Consider the following 6,237-nt stretch of genomic DNA (forward strand, 5'->3'; position numbering starts at 1 on the left):
TGGAGTATCTGGCAGATTTCTCAGTGAAGCAGGAAATTTGAAGGACTATTCCACCTATTTTGGTAAAATTCATCAGTTGCTTCCTTTTGTGTCCTGCAGAATGTCTGGCAGACTCTTTCATGAAGCAGGAACCCTGAAGGACTATCTTGCCTTGTTTTGGCCAAGTTCAGTGGTCACTTTCCTATGGGTCCTGTATATCCAGTTTATGCAGCATACTGTCAAGCAGTCCAGGCAAGAGCAGTTTCTTGCCAAAATGGCTAATCTTGCCATAATAAAAGCAAACTCCTATGGAGTTTCTTTGATGCCCATCATCCTTTTTGAAGTTACTGGTGCTACCAGGAGCAGATGTGTCTTGTCTCATTGTCAAGAAAAGTCTAAGTTCTTAAAATATTTTAAATGCCATATTTTGTAGGTCTTTGAAATGTTTGAAGATTGCCTATCTATCTGAAATATATCTCCGTATGACCTTGAAAACATACGTAATATGACTATAAGTTTGCCATTATAGATGACGATTAATCTGTATTTCCTAATGATACATTGCAATTTTAAGTAAGTTGCATAAACATAATACCTTAAACAAGAGTAGAAATATACATGTAAAATAACAGAATTGATATTAAATTTGTATTAATAAACCAAATTCATATCAATTTAAAGTATTTTGAGATTAACAGCTGTTTTTCAGATCAAAGTAGATTCAATAATCTATCTTTTTAAAAAAATCATTTCTATATCATATCTTTTTTTCTTTAGAAAGAGATTGCATTTATAATCAACCTCCTTTAAATAAAAACAAACATTTATAAAAAATATTTTGGGAATTTGGTCATAGGTTTTCATACTACTTCTTGCTGATTGGGGGTGTTGGCAATATTATGGGGATCCTAAGAAAATTTAGAATTATGATTAAGTCTTGAGTATAGTAGTCTGTGAAGATGCATTGTCTCAAACAGTTACCTTGAAGCTGTTCTGGATGTTGGATCATTTGGGCCATCAAACCCATTGGAGACCTCTCAGGGGGTCTTCCTTGATGGAAGCATATTAATCTGGAAGGAATCCACAGCTTCTCATCTTCTGTAGAAAGAAAAGCAGAACCTCTTTTCCAAAGCAGCACATTGTTTTTTTTTCTTCTTTTATTTATTTTATTTTACAATACTATTCAGTTCTACATAACAGCCACAGATTCCCTTGTTCTCCCCCTTCCTGCCCCCCTCCCCTTCCCCCCAGGTCACCCCCTATTCCCACCACTCCCAGATCAAGGCCACCCCCGAGGATTGAGATCAACCTGATAGACTCAGTCCAGGCAGGTCCAGTCCCCTCCTCCCAGATTGAGCCAAGCGTCCTGCATAAGTCCCAGGTTTCAAACAGCTATCTCATGCAGCGAGCCCAGGACCTGGTACCACTGCCTAGATGCCTCCCAAACAGATCAAGCCAATCAACTGTCTCACCTATTCAGAGGGCCTGATCCAGTTGGGGGCCCCTCAGCCTTTGGTTCATAGTTCATATGTTTCCATTCGTTTGGCTATTTGTCCCTGTGCTTTATCCAACCTTGGTTTCAACAATTCTTGCTCATATAAACCCTCTTCTTTCTCGCTAATTAGACTCCTGGCGCTCCACCCGGGGCCTAGCCATGGATGTCTGCATCTAGATTCCTCAGTACTTGCATGGGGTTTCTGGCACAACTATTAGGGTGTTTGGCCATCTCATCACCAGAGTAGGTCAGTCCTGGCTGTCTCTCGGCCATTGCCAGCAGTCTTTTGTGGGGGTATCTTTGTGGATTTCTGTGTCAAAGCAGCACATTCTTAGACCCAAATTTTGAAGTCAAGGTAACGTTAACATAAATATGTTGTTTTTGTCATAGCAGCCCCTAAATTAAAATGTTTCTCTGCAGTTAAGAATCCAAAATACAACACAATAATATATAGTATCCAGACTCTCTGTATATTTTCCATCTTTTAAAAATTAAAAAAAAAATTTATTGAGATTTTCTATTCATTTTACATACCAACCACAGATTCCCCTGTCTTCCCTCCTCCCGCCCCCTAGCATCCCCTCTCAGCCCTCTATTTCCACCTCCTCCAAGGCAAGGTCTCCCATGGGAAGTCAGCAGAGTCTGGTGCATTCAGTGGAGGCAGGTCCAAACCCCTCCTCCCTGCACCAAGGCTGAGCAAAGTGTCTCACCAAAGGCAGTGGGTTCCCAAAAGCTGGCTCATGCACTAAGGACAGGTCCTGTTCTCACTGCCTGGGGGACCCCTAAACAGTTCAAGCTAAACAACCGTCTTGCTTATCCAGAGGGTCTAGTCCAGTACCATGGGGGCTCCTCAGCTTTTGGTCCACAGTTCATGTGTTTCCACTAGCTTGGCTAGTTGTCTTTGTACTTTTCCCAATCATGGTCTTGATATCTCTTGCTCATATAATTCCTCTTCTCTCTCATTGACTGGACTCCTGGAGCTCTGCCTGGGACCTGACTGTGGATCTTTGCATCTGCTTCTATCAGTCACTGGATGAGGGTTCTATAATGACAGTTAGGGTATTCAGCCATCCAACCACCAGAGTAGGCCAGCTCAGGCACCTGCTCAGCTACTGCCAGTAGTCTATGGTGGAGTCATCCTTGTGGATTCCTGGGAGCCTCCCTAGCACTCTGCTTCTCCCTATTCCCATGGTGTCTTCATTTATCATGGCATTTCTTTCCTTGCTCTCCCACTCTGTTCCTGTTCCAGCTCAAACCTCCCACTCCTCTAAGCACTCATCCCTCTTCCCTTGTCCTCCATTACCTCACCTCACCCCCAGTTTGCTTATGTATATCTAATCCATTTCTCCATCATTGGGCGATGCATGCACCTTTCCTAAGGGTTCTTCTTACTAGCTAGCCTCCTTGGAGCTGTGGGTTGCAGTCTGGTTATTCTTTGCTTTATATCTGGTATCCATGTATGAGTGAGTACATACCATGTTTGTCCTTCTGAGTCTGGGTCACCTCACTCAGGATGATATTTTCTAGTTCTATCCATTTGCCTGCAAGCCTCATGCTATCACTGTTTTTCTCTGCTGAGTAGTACTCCATTGTGTATATGTACCACATTTTATTTATCCATTCTTCAGTTGAGGGATATCTAGGTTGTTTCCAGGTTGGGGCTATTACAAATAAAGCTGTTATGAACATAGTTGAGCATGTGTCCTTGTGGTACAATTGAACATTCCTTGGGTATATGCCCAAAAGTGGTATAGCTGGGTCTTGAGGAAGATTGATTCTCAATTTCTTGATCTCTCCAAGATCTTTATCATGAAGGGGTGTTAGATTTTGTCAAAGGCCTTTTCAGCATCTAATGAAATGATCCTGTATTTTTTTTATTCAGTTTTTTTATATGGTGTATTACATTGAGAGATTTTTGTATGTTGAACCATCCTTGCATCCTGAGTTAGACTACACAAGTTGGATACCAAATGTAAAATGAATCTTAAATGGTCTTACTAATAAAAATACAGAGCCAGAAATTGGGGTGAAAGCTGAAAGATCAGAGGAATAGGACAAGACACCAGCCAACCTCACCTCACCGACCTTCAGTCTCCCAAGAGAGCTACTTCATGTATGCCCACACCTATATGCCTTTCTTTTCTGCCATCTCATTTCCTCTCCATCCAGTTATAGCACTTCCTTTTCCTGCCCAGCTCTGTCACTTCCTGTCTGTCTGTACAGACCTCTGGACCTTTATGGTTAGGGCTGGGATTAAAGGCATGTACCACCACACCGGTCTCTGTTCCCAGTGTGGTGTTGAACTCACAGAGATCCAGACAGATCCCTGCCTCATGAGTGATAGGATTAAAGGCATGTACTACCATTGTATGATTTATGTTTAATATAGTGGCTGGCTTTTTCCTCTGATCCTCAGATAAACTTTATTGGGTGGACACAGATAAAATATCACCATAACCCAGAACAGATGGACTATATACTCTACCAATTTCATTTATTGTAATTTAATATTATGACAGAATTGCACTAAGTTGTCCAGGTTGCTCTTGAACTCATGATTCTCATCCCTCATCCTTTTCTGCAACTGATGTTACAGGCATCTGCCACAACTAGGACTAAACGAAGTTAAAATTGGATAATATCATAGAAGAGAATGCAAATAAAATGAAGAAATTCCAAATAATAAAACAATAGCAAAAATTACATTAAAATATCACATGTAAAGCAATTGCCACCCATTTTAAAAGGTAAAAGATGGGTCTGTCATTGTTACCAAGAATTCCTTACTACTCTGATACCTGTATTTCCAAAAACCTTAATCCAAATTCCCTACACTTGTGGAGGCTGGACTTCACTATGTTTCTCCAATGATGTCACCAGGATATGAGAATGCAGGTCCTTGGAGAGTATGGGGACTCTTGGAAGTGTGGTGCAGAATTTGAAGTGTGGTGGAGACCATCATTGAGTAGGCCTCAGTGGATGTCAGTGTCCTATCAAGTGGACAGAGTCTTCAAAGATGCTTGGTCTGGGCATCCACCTCAAGGGCCTGCACCTCAGGTGCCCTCCAAAAGCACTGCTGGAAAGTTTATATATAAACCTCTCCATGGAAGTCAGAGAGACAGGGGGAGGACTTGTGGTGGCTGTTCTTGGTTGTCAACTTGACTACGTATGGAAATAATTAAAATAAAAAAAAATGGATGGCACACCAGTTAAGGCTTTGCTGAAATAGGAAGATCCACTTGTAATCCAGATCTTTGAGGCAAATAGGCAGGTCTTTAATCTGGATCTTGGGCCAGGAAATGACACCTTTAATCAGGACTCTACTTTCTGCTGGAAGCTTATCTGAGGACATGGGAGAAGGAAGCTTTTATGCTTTGCCTGCTTGCCCTCCTGTTGCTGGCAAGTTCATTTCTTTACTATCATTAGAACCTACTTCCCTGGGATTTCAGTGTCTATTGAAGAGCAGCTGAGATACCTAGCCTGTGGCCTGAGCAACTACTGGATTCATAGGCTTATGGTTCATAGAAGCCATTGTTGGAGCAGTTAGACTGCAGCCTATAAGTCATTATAATAAATCCTCCTTCTGTTTCTCTCCATATATATACATTATAGGAATACACACTTTATATAAGTACACACACACACACACACACACACACACACACACACACACACAGACATATATAAAATCATTCATTAAGTTGTGTTATTCCAGAGAACCACGGCTAATGTAGGGCTGAAATCAAAGCAAAGGTGTTTCAAGGAAGCAATGTAATATTTGGGAGGGTAAGGATCAGGAGTGAAAATGGTGGCTAATGGACTCTGAAGTTCTAATAAAGTGCTAATGACCTTTTTGCTGTAATTAGAATCCTTTATTTCTTTCCCTCAATTCAGCTCTGTAGATCAAAATTGGGGACAAGTCATTGAGAGTGACCTGACACCACAGCACTCAGACAAGTGGAGCAGACCCATCTTCACAGACATGACATTCATGATGTCAGGGACACAGTCCACTGACCTCTCCAGTCCCAGATGGCAGGGCTTCTTGAGGGCTGTAATTGGAAGGACATTATGGAGTATGTGGTGATACGGCTCTTCACAAGGTAGAAGGAACCTGGGTTTATTCACAAGCTGGTTCCCAGGTGCTGTCAGCCCTGGTCTAGTTTATCTGAGCTCCTTTTGTGGCTCTACTCAGAGTCAGCCTTAAACCCCCGATCTTGGTCATTGATCTTAGTTGGGAATCCCTGTTGTCCCTTCTTCTTGAGAAACAAGAGCCTCTAAAACCAGGAAGAGCAGAGTCTGGAGGAGGTGACACCTGTTGGAGTAGAGACAGAACCTGAATGCAAGGCTGAAGGAAGGAACTGCCAGGCAAGGTGGATCAAGCTAACCAAGACCTGTTGGTTGGGCCAGCACAGGATCCTCAGGTGTTTCTGGGCATGAATTGTGTGTTGTTTACTGATCTTCTCTCTTTAAAGCCTAGACTCCTTTAGGTTAAATGTGAACATGGTAGAGAATATTCTCCTACCTCTATTCTTTAAGACAACCAAAGTCCAGAGTTCTACAGTGGTGATTAGTGGGCACAAATGGAAGCCATTGACTGAAGGTTCTTTCACTCAAGGAACTCCTTAAAGGAACCACAGAAGGCTATGTAACAACTCCAGCCTCCATTTGGAGCCTTCTGGATCCATAGTCCACAAAGTTTTTCACAGGCATTGCCTAATTTGCACCATCTGCTGCTCTGCAGGGTTGATGGGAAGGAAAAC

The sequence above is a fragment of the Peromyscus leucopus genome, chromosome 6 (assembly GCF_004664715.2).
Source record: "Peromyscus leucopus breed LL Stock chromosome 6, UCI_PerLeu_2.1, whole genome shotgun sequence".
Taxonomy (NCBI): Eukaryota; Metazoa; Chordata; class Mammalia; order Rodentia; family Cricetidae; genus Peromyscus; species Peromyscus leucopus.